This window comes from Dermacentor variabilis, chromosome 2 (assembly GCF_050947875.1).
Source record: "Dermacentor variabilis isolate Ectoservices chromosome 2, ASM5094787v1, whole genome shotgun sequence".
NCBI lineage: Eukaryota > Metazoa > Arthropoda > Arachnida > Ixodida > Ixodidae > Dermacentor > Dermacentor variabilis.
In genome coordinates, this window is record NC_134569.1 from 256,271,362 (window position 1) to 256,293,900 (window position 22,539).

Consider the following 22,539-nt stretch of genomic DNA (forward strand, 5'->3'; position numbering starts at 1 on the left):
TGGCATGCCCGCTCTTTCCACATGCAGCAGATTACCTCTAGAGCAGGGTGCGCGGCTGCATATGCGCTCAGCCGCGCTTACAGCCACGCGCAGTCATGGCCGAGACGCGCGCCAACTTACCCCCTTCCCCCACTCCGCCTCCGCGCGCGCGCTTGATCGCGTTACCACGAGCTCGTTTTCCTTCCCCACTTTGCCATTGCTCGCGTGGGAAGGCCGCACTTACGAAGCCATCATCTTAATTTTCTTGTCTCACCCTCGCACTCTTTCACTCGCACCTAAAACACAAGTGCGTGGGGCGCGATATAGGATCTGATCGCACTTGGACTTAATTTATACGGAACATGATGCGGCTCCAAGCTGTTGTTCTTGTTGCGCTGCACGCAGTCTGAGAGGTGCGTTTGCAAGCAGCCGCTTGTAATTCAATCATTTGACTATCGGCGTCAGCGGAAGTTACCATTGATTGTCTTGGCACTCCTCTGCGGCAGAAGCGAAATTTCGTTATACTGAAATTGCACACAAACACACTTCTTTATATTGAGGCTCTAAATGCATGGTGTTCTATGGAGAAGAGGTTATGAAAAGTTAAATACTTCGTTATATCGAGAATTTCGTTATACTGAGGCTTAACTGTATAGAGATTTGAATTTATATACCTTGTTGTTCAGCTCCTTGGGTCATGGTTTCTATGACTATGACTCATATAACTCTATCTGTTGCGTAGAAAATCTCTCTCGCCCCGTTTCCCTACCGTTCTCCTTTTGGAGGAGGCCCCCTCTTGATGCTATCCTCTTTCCACTCTTGGCCCACATCATTTCATAATCGAGGCATGTAAGGCCACAGTTCCTTATGCGATGCAGCTCTGACATCATGTGTACCATACAGAATTGTACATGAGCCTGAGCCCATGCATAACCATTCTTCTGATCAAATGTTAATTTTTAGACTGACGTCCTTTCCTCTTGCATGACAGTTATCTCTGCTGTATTGTTGCTGCTCTCTCATGTATGTATACCAATCAATTATCTTAGTCAATTACTTCTTGAACATTGAGTCCAATCTTTGCCAACTTAAGTGTGTGTTGAATGTTAATTTTTTAAGACCTGTCTTCACAATCTGTCTCCACCTCATCCATTTTAGCATCCTCAATTCAGTCACTTCTCCATCCTGACTGCTAGGTGACTTTATTAAAATTGTTTAGGTTCCATACAGTATTGCTGGTCATGTATTGTCTTATAAGTTTATTAGACAGTGAAAATCTTCAACTTGACTGGAACTTGTGTAACGTAAATATCATAATGCATCTTTTCAGTTTTTCCAAACTATGTCAATTCTGCTGATTCTGTGGGCTGTCCAAATTTTCCATGTTGGTGTTTTCAGTTATCATTGAACCAAGGTATCCGTCTTCCTTATGGTTTACCCTCAAGGCTTCCCTTTCATCTACTCTGAGAAATTGGCATGCGGCTACCAGATGTGGGCAGCTTGCCTCACAACACATGCACATGCTCAGCTACTTTTTCCAACCTTTGTGCTAGATGTCAATCAGCATGAGCGAAGCAGCGAGAATGGGGAATTATGAAATTAAGGCAGAGGTTCGAGCATTAAGGGAAGTCACACTTATGAGGTGAGTACATGTGAAGAAAAGTATTCAGAAATGTTGGGAATTTGCAGTTTCCTGTTTATTGGTCTATTAAACTCTCCCTAGCTATTTAAGTTATTTCATCATGTGTTGCAATCTTTAGTTGCAATATGTTCTTCTTAAGTGCTGCCACACTTACTACTAGAAGTTTGAGAACTTATATTTCTTATTCACTTCGTTCATTCATACCTACAAGCAGCAGTCTTTTCACTTTACATCAGCTATTGAATGTAATGCCCAAATATGTTCTCAGTCTACTTCAGTGGGAGTCACTAACACAGTGAATGATCATGAAGCATGTGTGTTCTTAGAAAGTGCCTTCATGTGATGCAGCTGTAAGTTAAGGTAGGGGATGCTTTGGAAAGCATTTTATGTGGCTTACGTGAGAATTATTTTATGCCAGAAAGCACACAAATATTTGTGTTTATTTCTGGTGTTCTTCTTCCTTAATTATTTCTTGATTCAGCGCATATATATGAAGCAAGAGATCTTGGCTTGTTCTTTCTTTACATTAGCAAATTACATTAATCATATAATAGCACACTTTACATAATTGAGCACATTAAAAGTCACTTGGCGAGCAAAACATGTACTTGTCTTTTTGAATATCCCAGCTTAATGTTTTAGTGTGTGCAGTTTGGACGTGATTCTTGAGAAGCACTACATCTGCTTCAAGTATATGAGGTATAATTGCTTTTGCTTAAAAATAATCCTAATCTTCCTTGATAGCTGTCCTTTTTTTACTAGACAATATAAACATGGTGCTTAATTCCAAGATAAATATGCCTGCTGTAACTGTATGCATCAGTGTTTGACTATTCGTTACCTACTATTCCTATTAGAAAAATGTATTTGCTAACCTCCAATTATTTGCATTGAAGTAGTGAAGAGTTTGACGGCAGCCTGTCTGGTTCGGTCAAAAGAGGCACGGTAAGTAGTTTAAAATTAGATGCTAACCATAAAAATGAAAAATAAGAACTGGTTCAACTGGAGCTTTGTTCACAATCTTTGCGAACAAGGCTTTCAAGTGGGAGCCGAAGCATCTATCTTGTATGCCCGATCTTCATTTGCTTATTATTTATTTATTTATTTTATTTATTTCATACTGCAGACCTAAAACAGGTCCAAGCAGGGTGGTTAAACACAACAATATTACAATGCATTATTTAATCAAGTAAGGTGGTAAGACACAACAGTAATACAATGAGTCAAACAATTGAAACAGGCAACAACGAGTTATTCCAGTCTGTTATAGTTCGGGGAAAAAAAGAATACTTGAATACATCCGTCCGTGCAAAATAAGGTGTTAGTGAATTCGGATGATGGTGTCGAGTAGGCCTAGACGTTGTACTGAACAGATACGATGCAGGATTAATTGATAAGTCTCCATTAATAAGCATGGTAAGAAATCGAATTCTTAAGTGTTGCCTTCTCTGCTGAAGGACTTCGATGCCATTATCATGCATTATTCGTGAGGGGGAATCATAGCGAGAGAATTTAGAATATATGAATCGTACGGCTTTTTTTTGTACCCTTTCGAGACATTTAATATTTTGTTTAGTAAACGGGTCCCAAACAACACATGCATATTCAAGTTTAGGTCTAATTAATGAATAATAAGCAAGCAGTTTTACATTAGGTGGGGAATTTCTAAGTTTATGTCGCAAAAAGTATAATTTACGCAAGGCTGAAGAACAGATATTTTCAATGTGTAAATTCCACGATAAGTTGTTAGTAATTGTGACGCCCAAATACTTATATTTTGTTACTTCCTGCAAGGCCAACGAACCTAACGTGTAACTAAAGGTTAGTGGAGCTTTCTGACGAGTGAAGCGAAGAAAGACCGTCTTTTCAGCGTTAAGCCGCATTCCCCATGTTTTGCACCAATCAGTAATGCCAGCTAGAGAAGCATTTAAATCAGTTTGATCATTGGTTGAAGTGATTTCCCTAAAAAGCACACAGTCGTCAGCAAACAACCTAATTTGCACGCTGGGATGGATTGAAGTAGTAATATCATTTATATAGAGTAAAAAGAGCAGCGGCCCTAGGACACTTCCTTGAGGAACTCCCGAGGTGACCGGAAGACAGCCAGACTGTTGCTGATTAATTTCCACGAACTGGCGGCGATTTGTTAGGTAGTTTGTTATCCATGCGATTAATATTTCAGGGAGCTCAAAATGTCTAAGTTTTAGTATTAATTTGTCATGTGGAACTGTATCAAAGGCTTTGCTAAAATCAAGAAATACGGCGTCAATTTGACCATTATTATCGAGGCATGAGGCGAGTGAATGAATTACGGTGACAAGTTGTGTAACTGTTGAATAGCCTTTTCTAAATCCGTGTTGAAAATTAGACAGTATTGAATGTTTATCTAGAAATTCGTTAATCTGATTGCCAATAATATGTTCAATTAGTTTGCAACATGAGGATGTCAATGATATTGGCCGGTAATTTTCTAACAATGAACAGTCACCCTTCTTGAATACGGGTACAACTCTGGCTACCCTCCAGTCATCCGGTAATTTTCCAGCAAGCAACGAAGCATGAAATATAATAAGAAGGAACCTTGCAATAGTTTCAGCATAACTTTTCAAAAAAATGTTCGGAAGGTTGTCAGGACCGCAAGAAGATTTAGTTTTTAAGTTAACTAGCATCGAAACTAAGCCAGGGTATGAAATAAAATTAGCTTCGGATGGGTGAAACGTTTTGTCTGTAGATGAACTAATGCCAGAGTTAGAAAATACACTATGAAAATAATAATTGAAGTGACTCGCTATTTCCCTGTGATCGGTAATGATTGAACCATCGATGCAGATTTGTGCTACTGGCTTCTTTTTTTCGCTCAAGTAATTCCAGAACTTTTCGGGCTGTTCAACAATAAAGTTTGGTAGTACTATATTGAAATAGTGTTCCTTCGAGGTGCATACTGCACGCGCAAGGTTTTCTTTCATTTCTTTAACTCGATCAGGTTGTAATCGTGTTTTCTTTAACCTTTTTATCTTGCGGGTCATATGGATAATATCACGTGTCATCCACGGTGTTTGTTTGCGGACTAGTTTGTATTTATCAGGCACAAATTTATCAATACAGAACTCACACATGTTCTTAAAGCGGTGCCAGAGTGCTGTCACATCACTGTCGTTAAAGTCGGTGAGACATGTTTCCATATGTTCTATTATGGCTGCATCATTTGCGCGTGAGTAGTCCTTGAAGGAACGCTTCACAGGTTTTTCAGATGGGGTGGAAGAGACTATGGATATATCGATACTGACAAGTAGATGATCAGATATACCTTCTACAACTGCAACGGTATATTCAGTTAATATTCTGGGCAAAAATACCAGATCAAGCAAAGATTGGCAAGATCCTTGCACACGTGTGGGTTCCTGAACGACTTGAATTAGGTCATGCGTTAGCATTATGTTAAGCATGCTGTTTAAATGTTTATTGTTCCGTGAAAGTGCTTGCAAACGCTCCCAAATGACGTCAGGTAAGTTTAGGTCACCCACAAGTAACAATTTGTTTGACTGGAATTGGGACATGCTTTCTTGTAGCTTGACTAGATATTCAGGTGATGCATCGGGAGGTCTGTAAATTGCGTACAAAAGGAATTTGTGACCCCAACACGTGATTTTTATGCACAAGCATTCAAGACTTTTATCGTCTTCTAGTAGAACAGCTTCTATATGGTGTTTAATAAGGACTGCAACACCGCCTCCCCTAGAATTCCTATCCTTGCGGAATACTTGATAACAAGGTGGGAACACATCCTCGTCACTTATTTCGGACCGCAGCCACGTCTCCGTTATAACTGCAATGTGTGGGCTGTGCTCTAATAAAGTAATTTCAAGATTTTCTGTTTTGTTTAGGACGCTGCGAGCGTTTAGGTTAATAATACGCAAGTGTTTGTCGCATTCTTGGGAGGAGCGTCAGGTTTCTTGCTGAGAAAAGAGTTTATTCATTATTTTTACGCGCATGTTCTTTGTCTCATCCCAGAAAAAAATATCTTTATCAATCTTAAGTTTATCATGAATCAGGTACACTTTTTTACCCCCAAGTTTCTCAGCTTGCGCGCTGTCCCACAAAAGCTTCCTTTTTTTTAGTGTAGCTTGTGAGTAATCGTTCCTAATGCTTATGCTCGTTCCTTTAAGCTTTTTGCAGTTATCAAATATCAGTTTCTTTTCATTGAAATCCTGGAGATATATGATAACTGGACGGTCAGTACCTTTTCGGCCAAGTCTGTGAATGCGGCCAATGGAATGGCACTCCACTTTCAACTTATCTTTAATTACCTCAGTGATTATCTTTTCCTTAAGCAGCGCTTCAGTTTCATCGGGGATGTCAGTTATGCCATGAATAATTATATTTGACCGCCTGTTTCGGTCTTCCAGATCTGTTAATTTTTTTGTCTGGAAATCAATAACATGTTCCAGTGATTTAAGGGTGGTTTCAACCTGATCATCATGAGCAGGAGAAGCTTCTGAAAGTTTTTCTTCAATTTTAGCGAGTATTTGTTGAAGGTTACCAATCATTTTTTCGGCGTTGGCTAGTTGAGCTTTCATTTCGGAAATATGATTGCGAATAGTAGTTTGACCCTCTAGTAATTGTTCAAACAGCTCTTTCTGTGTTGGAACAGGGTTGCTCTCGATGTCGCCACAAAGAAGTAGCTTACAAACATGAACACACTCATAGGCCAGATCGAGACATTTCCGTGGGCACGGCAGGACAATAATGCTACGACAATCGCTGTGCAATGAATTGCCGTAAGGACTACTGACCTGCAGAATACAGAGCAGATTTCTGGTCAGTGACATTGCCAGGCTGCGTCCGCCGTGCCCACTGAAGATGAACTCGTGAGGTGCTTGCTTTATAGCTGTACGGTGAGGTGACGTCACGCCATGACTGCCAGGTGGCGTCGCTAGCAGAGTCACGTTGTCAGGTAATGCCGTCGTTGGAATCTTGTAGGCGGAATAATCAGGACGTAGTCGATAGGTGTCGATGATGCCACCAGCTTGCGGACACATGTAGCCACTTGCTTCCGTAGATGCGACGAGCTGCAGAATACAGAGCAGATTTCTGGTCAGTGACATTGCCAGGCTGCGTCCGCCGTGCCCACTGATTATTATTATTATTATTATTATTTGAATTCATCTAGCCCTAAAGAGGTGGCAATTTATTTCGAATACTACTCTTTGCATTTTGTTTCCATTGCTGAGTTTTTTTTTTTTTTAAATCACTTCATGCACCACACAAGTACAACTCAAACATTTTCATTCTTTCAAGGACGTCACAACTAGTGGAAGGTATTCTGCACTAACATAATTATTTTGAGATTTCCAGTAAATACGTAGTCCTCATAAAAAGTATCTAAATAATTTTGGCCTAAACGGTTATACATTAACCATGTAGGCTTCATCAACTTCTGACATCACTTGGTCTTGGCAAACTTGTGAGCTGACAAGTTTGAGCATGCAGTCACTTCCCTCCATATTTGTTTCGATGAAGGCTTGCCCTTTGGTGCTACTCTGGATCCACCCCCGTTTCCTGTGATTACCACTACGGGCTTCAAGGCCCACACCCTCAGGAAGACTTTTCATGCACAAACCTGGTTCTTTCACACTTTTACTAAGACAGACATTGAAAGCAAGGATGGCATAGCAGGCATGTTGGTTACAGAAGTACTTTAGTAAATAGCTTTGTAAGTATTCATCTTGTGGACATTTCCTTACCCTCTTCTTCTGAATTAGCTGGGGGAGCATGTCTCCTTCTCATGCATACCCCAGCCCAGCCAATCAGAACTTCAGCAGCGGATGAAATGGACATTTCCACTAGGTGGACACAGAATACATCCCCTGTGCTCTGTCCTATCTTATCTGTCCTATCTCCATGTATCTTACTCAGTAAACTACTGGTTCAGCATGTTGGTCACCTTAATCAATCTTCCAATAGCTCAGCACTTAAAAGGTATACAATACAAATAAGGCACTGTAAACCCAAGCAGTTAGGCTGGCGATTGCTGCTGTTATGCACCATACAGGCAGACGCAATGGCTTCACTGTAGCTTTCTAAGTTAACTTTACTGAACTTTGAATTTAGAGAAGGCAGAATATAAAAACAGACTAGCATCTTTCTTATGTGCTTCACGCCTCTGCTTTCTTGTGTTACTAAAATAAGTATGTTGAACCTAAATGAAGTAAAAGGAAAAGAATATTGTCACACTAATTTCATTTCACTGTCTTTTGAAAGTTATAGCAAGATTTTTTAATTGCATTACGAGTTGTTACTTGTTTCAATCTTAATGTTCATTTATCATACTCCAATTGGACTACAACTGTTCTTTCATCCACAGCTATCAAGGCCTTATGGCAACTTTGGAAGCTCTCTGAACTGAGTAAATGCTATGCATTGCATTATTTCTTAATACATTTTCATGGCTGCCTTTAACCTCTATAGTTCCTTATTAAAGCCAGCATCTCTCTTGTGACCACATTTAAAGAGCTTGTGGTAATGTATGCCTAACAAGAAAGATGGGCACTTTGTAGTGCTAGTATGCTCTAAGTAAATTGTTTTATGCAAGAATTGCTGACATAATTGTCTGACAAATACTGCATCATGTTTGCTATTTTGCCTTCTGTTTCAATTTCACTGCATCTATACATTTTACCAGTGCATGAGTAGGGTTCAAGGCTGTTCTCTAAAATGCTCATGAGCACTTATCATGATCAGTTCCCCATATAAGTGGTTTTGCTGATGAGAATACAGGAATACAAGCAAAATTGACATGGAACCAACATATATATAACGTCTGCATGACTGCCTATCAAAAGTTATATTTTCTGAGAAAATAAACTGGAACATGCATCGCGTAATGTAAAACTTATTGCATACACCGCCTTCATTAAGATGATACTAGAATATTCAGCCGTTGTTTGGAGTCCCCATCAAGTGACGCTCAAGAGGAAGTTAGAAAGGATACAGAGTCTGGCGGCACATTTTATTTGTTCGACATACCGAAGGAAGGAATCGGTCACGCTTATGTTACAGCGCTGCAACTTCTATCTTCTTGAGGTACGTAGGAAAAAATATAGGCTGAAGGTGCTTTATCAAATAATGCAGGATCAACTTTAGATTGATAAGCTCAAATATCTACATGCTCCAGGCAAAAGATACCCGCGAACTAACCACGACTACGTCATAAAGCCGGACTGTACCAACAGTGATACATATCGATACTCATTTTTCCTGGATGCGATAGAAATGTGGAACCAATTGCCAAATGCTATTGTTAGCCTAAAAGATGTCACCGACTTTGAAGATGCTGCTGAAGCATATTTATGGGAGTTTTCGAATTAGTTTTGAAGAGCCAAGTGATATGTGCGACTTGATATTCATTGTACGTATTTTGACAAATGTCAGAAGTGTGCTGAACAGCATTCAAGTGAACATCTTATTCAGTGTGAATTGACAAGTGTTAAGCAACTTTACGTACATTGACATTGTCCATATTTGATTTATGTAATTGTATTGTCCTCTCTGTTATGACCCTCTATGAGGGTTGACAGCATTAATAAATAAATAAATAGACAACGAGGAATGTGGGTAAGAACACTTTATTTTCAGCACACATGTTTTTTTAATGAACGGCTGTTATACTGCTAAAATCTGCACATTTAATAAAAGTACACTGCTCTGCTTCATCACTCCATGCTAAGTGCAAGTATCCTGTACCAGGAAGTCAAACCAAGACGTGGGATGTTCAGTCTGTGAAAATAAAAACGAGTTTGAAACATTAACGTGCAAAAACTAAAGCACACTCAAGAAAATAAACACAGCACAGGAACATATCCAATGAATCAGAATTACCTTTGAGAGCAAACATATAGTTTCTATGCCACAGTGAAAAAACCTTATTCCTCCGGCTTTTTTTGTGCGTGAGAAAATATGAAAGTGCAGGCGTTCTCCCCATATTGTGTATCTGTCACCTTTTCACACACAACAAAGATGTTGTCTCAATGTGCCCAACTGTCTTTGCATATCCATTTCTCTGCTCTCATACCATGATACCTACAGTTAAAGGCTGTAGCAATGCTTAGCTTGAATGAACCAACACAAGCTACATGCACTGTGCTGTTGAACATGGCATTGTAAGTTAAGATTCATGCACAGCACATCCATGTGCTATAAGCATTTGATTGTTATTGTAGGCGAGATAAATAAAAAGAAGGTATGTAAATAAGAATGTTCCCTAATAAGCTGTGCAGAAGTGCTCTCCCGTTTGGACAGACGCCGAGCACAGCTGCAGTGAACAAGAAGCCAACTTATACAGCATTTAAAATCTAGGTTCTAAATGTGCTGCAGATTTTTCTGAATTCATGGTCGAAAATCTAGGTGTTAAAGGTGACAAACATTTGAACAGGTCTCTATTTGGACTGGTAATGCTATGTGTCACCTAGTTTGATAAAATATGCCATATCACTGGTCTCCCAAGCTAAGGCTGCTGTCCAGTTGAAAATGCAAATTACTCAATTATGTCTAGGGCACGTTTGAGCAAAAGGCAGCCAAGATTACTGTGCCATTGAGGTCTATTTCCTGAAATCTGATTTCTTCTCAGAAAGCTACCTCTCTAAAAAAAAACCTTCCCAACAACATAACCCAAACCTTTCTTGAGAAAAGCCATCACACTGGTCCTTGAACAGTAATTACACAGTGGCTCCTTGTGATGTAATGTTATGTACGTCAGCACCTTACAAAGTACAGGAAAATTTAATAATGGCAGTGTGACAGGTATACAAAAAAAGTAAAGGGATAAAACATCACACAGGCTGCCATCAGTGTTCATATCTCTACTTTAATGCGGATGTTTTTAGCAGTGAATGCATGTTCTCATTAAACTGAGTCATAATATTACAAAAGCGAAGGGCAAGGGTCTTTACATTCTAAACTGACAAATGTGCTTTATTACGATCCACCGCAATACAGGAGGTGTTTTGCAGTGAACGGTCACGCAAGGTTTTGGCTAACTACGGCGGGCGTGTCCTGCAGCGAGGCCTCTTGTGTATTGCGGTAAAGCGTATTATTGTGACAAGAGCTAACCTGGCATGTATGGCTTTAGCCAACAAAAGTTCTCAAGACATCATGCATCCTGCTGCGAAAATCTGCTTTGTTGAGAGTAGAACATTAGGTTCGTCGCTGACAGAAACCATACATTCGAGATTCACGGAAATCTTTCCCAATATCGGCATGCTTCACCGCAACACACAAATATGTTGCGGTGATAACGGTGGTCGAACAGGCTGGTGCAAATGTTTCGACAGGGGAGCGTGCCTTCATCAGGGCAACTGCTTTCCTTGGCAGTTTTCATATACGTGAGACCCCCCCCCCCCACTTCCAACAGGGGAGATTTAGCTGGACCTTTGCCAAGAAACGTACCGACATGCGTTTGGTAGTGGCTGGTAGAGATGTAGGAGTCTAAAAAGCGTTGCGAAATTCGGTTCCGTAAGGTTAGCTTCACCGCAATACAAATATGTTAAGCAGTTAGACATACATGTTTTGCGGTGAATCATAGCAAGGGTACCTGGCCTTTGATGCAAAGCAGCTTCCCAAGAGGAACGCTAATCCAGTGGCTAGTTATGCAGTTCCCCGCATGCGAGTGAGTTCCCTGCGTTCGGCGGTTTCCCAGTGACATACAAAATGACATTGATTGACTGTGTTGTAAAAGGGCGACGGCACTATATGCTGATGCAAAAGCGTCGTTTCGCTTTCGAAAACTGCGCTCGGCTAAAGAGAACACCTTGACTCGCATATGACCAAAGCAGTTGAACAGGAAACTACGAAATTACGTAGCTATTATGGAAGAAATCAACAGTAAAGAAAAAAATGGGCGTGTAAACATTAACTGGCTTACGAGGTCGACAAACCAATGGTTCAAAGCATCACAGCCACGTCCGAAATAGCGCTGAAGGCCGGCCAGTACACTTAGGCGCCTCGGCGCGCGTAATGTAATAGGAGACGGCAGGTCCACGAGTACATTATTAAGGAACACATATGTCGGTAAAAGCGGTCACTCTTCAGTTCTGACATGCTACACCGCGTAACACTAGTACACTGCGGCGAAGCTGACTTCAGGACACCGATTTCTTCAACTCATCTAGCGAGGCAGGTCCGTTTATCACGCTTGGCAACGTTTGACATTTTCTGCATTAATTTCGTTTGTTCTTTTTAATTTTATTATCACAGTGACCCTGTATCACGCAGTAGCAGAGCTAGTGCCGCGTCTTAGCTGCGTTAGGAAAGGTAAGCGTGTATGCATGCAGGCACGGCGGCATTGGCTCTTGTTTGGAAACTTCAAGAGACGCTCTTCCGCGGAGCGATGCCATTTGTATTATTAAAAGAATGCAGGTGATGATTAAATGAGCCGCAGCAAAGCTGTAAAAAAGCAGTAATAATAACGCTGTTCTAAGATCCTCTCGCTCGAGCGAGATGGTCTTAGAAAAAAAGCGCGATGTCACGCGATCTGACGGAACAGCTCGTCATGCCAGTGTTTTCTTACGTCCTCGTTCTTACGCGCACCCTCCCCTGAATCAGACTACTGAATGGTTCTGTGCACGCACTGACGATCCTGACGGAGGCAATACCACTCACATGAGCAGTTCCATATAACATGCCACGGCCCATTCCACATGCCGGCTGCAATTTGACGCGGCCATGAGGCAAAATATGCGCACAAGGTACCTAATGGTAACGCATCAAACAGCTCACAGCCCCAATCCTTTATTACACGCATATAGCGTGGAAAGATGAATTACTCACGCTCTAAGTGGGCACGGAATACGAACCGCTTCGCAGCGCAGCCGGCTCCGTAAGACAGACGCCATGGAAATGAGCGGATGTGACATCATGGGTTATAGCGGACGTGACGTCATAGGTGAACGTAGACATTTCGGGCACCTTTCGTCTGCTGTGCCCCGGGCACAGCAGACACGGCCTAAAAATAAAGGCATCCCTCACTTAATGCCTTGAGCTCGGGCCACCTCCTGGGCACACAATCGTGAACAGCCGAAGCTGATCTTCGAGGTTGGAGCGGCAATATTTTGCCCGACTCTTATAGAAAAATGCTTCGGGTACAGCGAGCCATGAATTAACTATAGGAACGAGGCTCAGTAAATACCAACAACGTCATGATTAAATCGGAAAAGAAATCCCTCGTTTCATTGTAACAATAAGTGGTGATCCACGCCTGAGTGGCAACTCACTAGAATTCTTTACGCAGATCTTGAGGCCAGTGTTATGCTAGTTGCATATGCGGCGAAGGTAATTTTGGAACCGGAAATACGCGGTGAAATTTCGACACTATTTACACGAAACTCCATGATTTACACCATCTATACATAGTATGCACGTGACCTCACATCTGCTGCTTTCGCTACCTTCCGCCATCTTTGGGTACCTTATCAACAGGCGCGCGCATAGGCCTATAGGTTCCCCAAGATAGCGCTGCCGTAAACCGGAAGTCGCACGGCCGAAACGTGAAACCATTAAAAATGCAATTTTCGTAAGTGTGCTCCTTAGTTTCTTCAACTATATATATATATATATATATATATATATATATATATATATATATATATATATATATATATATATAGGCAGCGTCTCGTGCAACCCGGTGCTCCCCAGACGACTCCACACAGAATCGACTCCTGCAAGGTACGGAAGTGACGTCACTTTAATAAATTAAACTAAAAACAATTGAAATATATCAAATCTTGCTAAACAATGCGTTTAACTTGCAAAGATATGAAAGAAAGTTGTCTTGTGCGTTCATTAATGTACACATTTTCATTAAAGACATCAACGCAAAATCATTTCAACTATACTGTCATGCGTTTCTCTATAATAACAGTCAGCGTTCAATATTACAAGGCAGAAAAATATTATGCTATCTATCAGGTGCCTGCAGAGATGGAAAGCAATTTTTTTGAGCGTCTTGTGCGTCACCCGAGAGCCCGAGGAATGTGGTGGGGCCGCAAGCACACGCATGCTTCTCCCCCGTTTCCTCTCTGGAGCAGCAGACGACAAGCGCTGCAAGCGTACATGCCCACGTTTACGTCGCCACACGCTGTGTTTACAGCAGTCACCAAATGCAATACGGATTTATATACAGTGTGACGGATACGTGAAACTGCAGTCTTCGCACTGTCACTCGAATGTTTCCTCAAAGGGTCGGGCCCATACGAGTTCTTTGCTAGCTGTCTACCATAAAAGTCGCTCACCATGATTCGTTTTTGAGATCGAAGCAACCAGTGAACCAGTTTTGACACCCCTTTTCCTGCAGTGCCGTGCGTCTTAATGTCATCATAGCTGCGCAAATATTACTGACTCGGATCGCGGAGAAACCGATGCGACTGCCACCATTGTGCTCAATTATAAACAGAAGCTTTCTTTTCCTGCGTTCCCGGGATTAGCCGCGTCCTCGTGCTTATCATCGAGTAAATTGAGCGGATCCTTGAAAGAGTAATAGTAAACTGGGCCGGTCCCGAAGATCTTGAATATGTATTCAAGATAATGTATAATGAAAGGTACGGTGACCCAGTCGTGGTTGCTTGTTGAGCTTGGAAGGCTTAAACAGAAGCAAACCGATGCTTTGCCATTGGCCAATTACCAATTAAGGTAACGCATTACGAGGTCAGGCAAAGAATGCACCTGGGGAGGGTGGGAGGTTCACATTTCGAACCTATTTCCTATAGTGATGCACATTATTAAGATTCTTTTATGTGAAATTGCTGAACGAAAACAAGTAAACTTCAAATATGCTCCACATTATAGCTATTATCATTCTGAGCTTAAAGCCTCCTTAAATTTCTGTAATAAGTCTGCCCCTGGCACTTGATGGAATTATACATACACAAGATATTAAAACACTTGCATCCTGAAACACTAATGATTCTTTAAATTATAAAACAAAATCTGCAGTCATTTCAGGCATCTTCGTTCTCCATAAAAAAGAAAGCCATTGTAATTCCTCTTCTCAAGGAGCAAGATTAGGATCCATCTTTGGCAGCTAGCAACAGGTCTGCGACAGTTACTGTAGCTGTCTATGCAAAGTCTTCGAGAAAATGATAAATCGCATCATCTCATGCACTCTCTAGAAAGCTAAATAAGCCATATCAATGCGGCTTTAGGGAGGGCAAGTTGACGATCAATGACAATCGGTATACACTGAGCCCCATCAGGATCTTTCTAACTACTTATTAAAGCAATGAAGGGGGCTAGTTGGTGAACGTTCATGGTTACATTGCGCTCAGTTTTACAAACACGATATTAAGGAAGGACAGCACGTGGACGGACGCAGCGCTGCGTCCGTCCACGTCCTGTCCTTCTTTAATATCGTGTTTGTAAAACTGAGTGCAATATATAACCATGAACTTTCTAACTACATATTTGCAGATATAAAAACATCTTGTTACACAACATGACACTATGGAATCTTGTGAGGCTTACCAGAAATAAGCATCTGTGACATGCTGAGCACAACAAAACTATGTGAGCCCATCTCACCCCGCTATTGGTTTTTTCGTCACGTACAAGGCAGAAATGCCCAACTCACCATACTACTTGAATTGCATTGCAAGCCTCTCACGATGCCATCTAGTCCATCTGTACAGCACCCAACATCACAATAGTGCAAGTACCTCTCTATCACTTATGATAAAAGATTCAGTCACTTACTGCAGTGAAGCAGCTCAAACAAGTTACAGTTAAGAATGCTACAAATCTGTCAATAAATTCACAGACTCTACACTTCCTTACATCTCAGTATTGAGGTGCACTGAGTACAAGGGCACAGATGGTATTGGTTCAACCATTTGGGCAGACCAATCGGCTCAATGAACTGCCTCATTTGTGACACCTAACTGTATTCCTCCATCTAACCTAACTGTAATCCCCATGCTCTCCACCACGCACTGGAATCTTGCCTCTGGTGGGACACGTATATATGTGCCTTACTTCCCCGATAAGTCTGCTGCTTGCCTGTGACCTTACCCGGACACAGGAAATATCTCTTCAGAGATTTTGTCCCGGAGCAGCCCTTAGACAATCCATCACTTGGGCTTAGGGATCGCCTAAAGCTGACTAAGAAATGTGCCCCAAGTGCTCAACTCCTGTAGCAACGTCAGTGGCATATATAGAGGGGGGGGGGGCACGAAGGACACATCCCCCCTTCCCCAAGATGTCTGTATGTGGCTGGCAAAGCCCCGACCCCCCCACCTCCCCTCTACTCCCTCAACCTCTGCATCCCCAGTCAAGTGCGCCACTTAGTAGCCTCATGCTAACATTCACTCAGATTCTGAACACTGTTGCCACACTGTAGTAGATGGCATGTCAAATACTCTGAGCTATTTACACGGCCAACATGCAGACTGCCATTCACAATGCATGTTAAGAGCATTGTTGCCAGATCTTGGACAGATCGATCCTTGGAAATTGTTTAATGACCCATGCTAAGCATTTGCCACCTCAACAGTAACAATCCAAAGAGTGCGACATCTCATTCCTTAAGCTTCCAAGCATGTGCTAGGTGTGCATATATGCAACTGCAATACTTAGAACTGAAATAGAAGTATACATGCTCAGAGTTCATCACTGACGCCTCAAAATCACAAGCAAGAGTATTGTTTGCAGCACTGGGACCTTCTTTTAATGCATGTGAGGCTGTTAATTTGCAAACAAGCACCCTTACAGGCAAAGCACTAACAGTTATTTTTGCCATAAAATATATTATAGGCTCAAGCATTCATAAAGCTGTATTACTACACATTGACTGCCTTAGCACAGCGAAAGTAATGAAAACATATAAAAACCACAAAAATGTTATACTAAGCTAGTTACACAAGTATCTGTGCATGGCCTAATTGCGTATGGTGCCTGCTCGCTGTGGCTTAGAATGAAATGAGCTTGCAGCACCGGCAGAGTCCGAGTCCTGAGGGCCCAGGCTTCCCCTGAGAATGCTGGCATTTTAGCACTCATAGTGTGCAGTGAGGTCCCCCTTCTCTTTTGCAAATTTTGACGTGGGCCCCCCTGTAGAGGCTGCCTAGGATACATCTCTGGCTCACAGATTAGGAAGAAGCATCCATCACTTATAGGGGCCCTGAAAGTGGAGCTCATGTTTCATTCACGGACCTAAAGCTTTTCTTGCGTAAAATGTTAAGAAGCAATTTGCAAGATACATGGAATATATAAAGGTCAGTAATGAATTACACACAGTGCAGAATAACTGAAAGATGGGCAAGGAGGTGCAGATTTATAGCGATGCCTTGCTTGGCAGCACGATGTAACACAGACAAAAGAAGAGAGGTGAAGAAAGTAAAGACTTGGCACTGTATACACAAGAAAAATATTTGTTTAAGGAAAATGCTAATATATACATAGATATATGTATGTCCTGAAGCAACAGTATACACAACGAGAAAAATAAATCGCAAAAGTAGATTCACAAAGCCACGTGATAACAAAACAATGTTAGAGAATGGTAGACATGTACAAAAATAAAAACGTAATAATTCATTTCACTCTAGGACACACATCTAGATAATTGCATTTCTTGGTCACAAGAGTCACAATTTAAGCCTGGCTAATACATTTTTCTCATAATTTGTTGATACAAAATGTTTCAATTATTTCACTCATTAATTTGTTACAATGATGGGAAAGCACCTGCGTGATTGAGCATGGGGTTACATCCACATGAGTGACAGTAACTGGCCAAATAGTAAGGCAGTCGAGACGAAGTGAATGGATGGTGGTGCTTCTGCACTCTCATGTTACACCTCGTCACAAGATAATGGGATCAGGTATACCAAGTCTAGTTAGCAGCATACACACTTGGACGCATGTTTTGTTTGTCAACCAGATTTTGCTTTTTTGTTTTTACCTTTTTACACTTAGTGCAGCCTGATCCCAATGGAAAGACAAGCAAGGTGGCTGGAATTTGGAATGTGGAGAATAAAAACGGATGGCATGCACACATTCTTATGTTCTGATGAGCAGTGAGTCATCAACATGCAACAAGTTTGGAGGGTCCACCTGTTCTCCATGTCTTTATGGAGAACAGGTAGCCTAGCCATAAAACATGTCTATAAAATAGGTCTATCCATAAAACAGCATAACAACAATTTATTATTGCATTGTATTTTTGTTTTTATTTATTTATTTGGCAAATGCTATCAGCCTTGCATAGGCTGTGACAGAAAGTGCGATATAATGTGCACCTGTTTACCTTTCAGTACAGCCCTTTTCCTTGGCAACAATCTACTTTTCAATAACAAAACTGTCAGGTACTTTTCTCAGTGGTGTAGGTATGCTGGATATATATACAGTGTCTTCAAAGTCTTAAATCATAGCATTGCCTCCAGTTGAAGGCTTAAGCTACAATGCTGCAGTGCACATGGAGTGCCAGCTTCCAAACCATTGTGCGTAAGGGCTCTGGAAAGGCGCACAGTGCTTGGTAAAAGACCATACCAGTTCAAATGCTTTATCTTCTCATCTCCTCATGCATTTTAGCAAAGACGAACATCACTTATAGGCTTGTAATTTTAACAGCAGATATATTTTACACTCCTGTACAGCTAGTAATTTTAAGCCTGTATACAGCCAATACTTATCATTTATAGCAATCCATTTTTAAGTGTTAAATGTATCATGCAACATTCATGGCATTCTTTAGTCATTCCAGGCCCTTGTACTATTAAACATCAGACATAATCAGACAAAAAAGGGGCATCAGCATAAAAAGAATATGCATAAGGCTCTGACTTGCCTAAACTTGACCATGATTGCCTTAGAAGGGTAGTTTTGGCAGTTTTAGGCACCTGGCAGCTGGAACTATGTGCCAGCTAACACTGCCCTAACCAGCACCATTGCCACTCCCACCACCACATCTTAGGTTATATAATGACGTTTATATAATGACCAGTGTGACATGTTAAGAGGCATTCACCTGCCATACATTCTGTTACCTGTGCACATTCACAGAGAGCTGACAGTTAATTCTGTAGCACGCAAAGAAATACAAACCTTCGTTAAAAATTATCTATGCCATAAGCTGCACACATATGCTGTTAAATAAAAGAGCTACGTAAAGGTTATATTGACGCTTCTTTATTCCCATTAAAGCGAATAATGATTGCAGTAAACACACTTTTAATGTATATGTATTAACCATAAGGCCAAAACTGTCTTTCTGTCACAATCATGGTCAAGTTTAGGCAAGTCAGAGCCTTGCGCATGTTCTTTTTTCCCCGATGTCCCTTTTTCTTAGCACATTGCTGTGTTCTGGCGAAGCTTTCATTTCTACCACCTATAGTATTGTCCTTACAAACAAAATAATGCAACTTGTTTTTAATTTACAATGTTCTTTCTTTATTTTGATTTTTATATCGCATTCATTTTCGTCAAAACTTCACATTTGAAGTGAATTGTAAAACTGATAACTTGTGATACAACAACAATATTGCGCAAAGTTGTTGAATAGGTTAAGGTCTCACAGACCACCAAATTTCAACAGGCTCCATGGATTGGTATAGTTGATAAAAAACTGTAGATATAGCAACTTTTGAAAATTGTAGCAAATTAAGCAGTTATGCTAAAACACTTCCGTTTTGCACGGCTAGCTAGCCCTTCTTTACGTCTATGTTTTACAGACAAAAATATATTCTTTGTAGCTGTAATATATTGTATTTCACATTGTTGCGAATTTCCGAGAATGCCTTGTGCATGAAATACGTGCCTCCACACTGAGGAATTTCCTAATTTTTTTTTCCTCCTAAATATTCATTTGGCATAGAAGTCATGTTCACTTTCATGCTACTGAGTGATATGTGCATAAAGTATAAAATATTCTATTGAATCTAAAATATAAATTTTTTGACCTGTGTTGATCTCTCGTGTGATCACCCAGCATGGAGACGATGGAAACTGACACAATTTAAACATCAGTATGTGAGACAGGTTTTCAATGTTGTCTGCATTCCTGCATGCTTTACTGCAAAAGATGTCTAAATGTGTAAGCGTGGTGCTGCCACATCAGTACACAGCATAGACATTAGTGATGGCCAAGGCTTTACTAGCTATCGAAATAAAGCTTTACATGTTGCCTTAGATATGATGTGCATCTTATAAGTATGCAGCACTTTCCTGTGAAAATTGTTTTAAGAGAGCAAGATACCTTTTGCCAACAATTGAAGCAAAACAAGTAGCCTGCCTCAAGGCAGCTTTTGTAGGCTAAAATAGCTTTACTTGTTCAGGGAACATGCTGGTTTACCCACACAGGTACTAATGCAGCCTATACTTTCTAATAAAGCACATCTCATAGCAGTTGACATCCTTGCCTAACTTCTTTCTTTTCTCATCACAAAGCCATTACATATGAACCTCGAGTATCCTCATAGTAATAAATGAGAGCACAAAAGTACACATTAGCCTGCCCGTAGTTTCCAGGCCTCAATTTTTCTTCTCTTCGATGCTGTCTAGAATCTTCGCCAACTTTCCTAGATGATTTAGTGTGGCAGGATCTGAGAGCATGCATAATTAATTAGTGTCTCACAGTCTTGAAATAAGCCTTTTCTTCGTGTCAAATGGACAGGTGTGTGCATATGAAAGAAAAATAATTTTTAATGCTGTAAATGGGGTGATGACGGCGATCCATCCTATGTTGCCCTGAAAATCATAGCGTGGGTAAATTGCCCAGTCCTCTAGGCATCCTGATATCTCACGTAAGAAATAGCTGCATAATTACTTCTCCTAAACATTATTCTTGTAGTGCTAATATAAGTACAGTGCCATACAGCAGGAGGTCAGAAAATGTCATTATCATGGGAGGATCTCTGTATAAATGAGAAGAGAGAGCTGCAACTAATAGAGAGATCAGTTATCGTAGCTGTCTTACATGCTTGCACAGAATGACAAGTTCCATAATTGTGCTAAGCTGGGCATGCAATTTAAGCATTTGGATTGAGATAAGACATGATTCAGTAGCATTATTGCCCTCACTTCTCAGATGGTGAAATCTAGCTAGCATAGCCCACTGCTGAGCACTCGGTCAACGAAACTGTGCTTGATAGGTGATACATGGTGAAATTAAAAAAAACTTTCAAGTTGGCGTGTCACCTCAGTGTGAGCTCTACCAGCACTTGGTTGAATTCCGTATGCTAAGTCCAAAGTCAAGGTCGATAACTTCCAGACTGGCTTAGGCTAGTTTGAGCCTGAACCAGAAAGATGAATTCCAAGGCTAAGGAGAGGTAGCTCATTCATTCTTAGCATGACTGATGGGTTGATTCCTACCTCAAAGTCAGTTTTGAAGACTGACCTTACTTTTCCTTATCTTAATTGTTAGTAACATGAATGCAGCAGGACTTTCTTATATATAGTTGGGGACCAACAGTCTCTGCATATTCAGTGAGTATGTCAAGAGCATTTTGCAGCTGTTAAATTGCATATCAAGATTGCCATACGTTGATCAAATCGTCATGTCATTAGCATAAATAAACAACTCAATGCTTGTGATGTCTTGAAGCCTCCATGCAGGATGAATGATGAACAGCAAGGGGGCCAGAACAGAGCGATGTGGCACACTGTGGTTTGAAGCACAGCTAGGATCCAATATGAAAACAATTTACATGCACACTAATTCTTCTCAGACTCAAAAATATGAGTACCACTTTTGTTACCTGCTTTGGTAGACAAAAGTCTTCCATGTTTCAAAAATTACCTAAATTATGTTCTGCATTATTGCATGCATTGGTTGTATCAGTTGCCACCACCGTCCCCAACTAGTGGCTGTGAGGGGAGACAAGCAGGACACCATCTGGCAGGAGAGACAGGCCATCCTCTGTGCCTAATTACAATCTGAATCCAATCTGTGCTGCTGGGTACATTTAATTTTTATATTCAAGCTCCCATGTTTTTCAAGGTGCATACATAGCCATCATTAACTTCATTAACCAATTTATGTCTGCTTCAGGTTTGAAAGCTTCAGTCATATCCTTGTCTTGCATTAGCTGAATCCATTCTAGGCCAGTGAATTATGCTATCTCGAATTACACCTCCCAATCCTCTGCTGCACATTACTGCCCTCCTTTCCTCTAGCACCGATTTTGGTACTGTTATAGATTATCAGTTAACTGTCTTGCATATTATATATGATAACTGATAATTTCTAGTATCATCTATTCCTTGTTAATATAGGATATTATACGTCATGCTGCACATAAAATTGATATGTCCAGTAGCAAGTATTATCAGTGCAGATGTGGCAATGTATAAAAGACAGAGTGAACAGCAGCAACGCGAGGAAATTAAGTGATGGTTGATTGGCTGTGAAATGATATGCATGCGGGAGCTAACCCACATTTTTTTAATAGAAAATTTGCCACATATATTGCGATTACAAGCCAATCTTACAATTTCATAATAGGAGTGTGCAAATATTCAAAATTCCGAATATGGATCAAATAGTCTTTGCTATTCAATTCGTATTCGATTCGAGAATTCACTATTTGAAGTTGTCGAATAGTACATTTGTTTTGTTTGAATACTGTAAGGGACAACAACACTTCTTGCAGTCTACAAGGAGGAAGACTGATATAAATGAAGAATCGTTGAATGGTTATAGTGCAGGACAACTGTGATTGTTGCGCAGATGATCCAGTTTCTAAACAAAGATATGGAGGAGGTCATTTACATGCTATAGTTGAGTAAGCATGTCCTGCCTTAAGAAGACTTTGCATTTGCTCTGTCTAATTAGACAAAGCAATTTATTGTTTGGTCAATCTCTCCATATGCTTGGATTCCTTCAAAATGATATGCAGGGCTGCAGTATTGCCCTTAACTCCTTCACTGAGCTGTAT

The 22,539-nt window shown here is 40.8% G+C and overlaps 1 long non-coding RNA gene across 1 annotated transcript; it reads right to left on the minus strand.

Moving 5' to 3' along the window:
• Nucleotides 1–9,230: 9,230 nt before the first annotated feature.
• Nucleotides 9,231–12,618, minus strand: LOC142573260 (uncharacterized). Its single transcript, XR_012826272.1, has 2 exons — nt 12,446–12,618; nt 9,231–9,397 (listed from the first exon to the last, which is right to left on the minus strand). It is a non-coding gene; the product is annotated as an uncharacterized LOC142573260 (long non-coding RNA).
• Between the last annotated feature and the right edge of the window lie 9,921 nt (nt 12,619–22,539).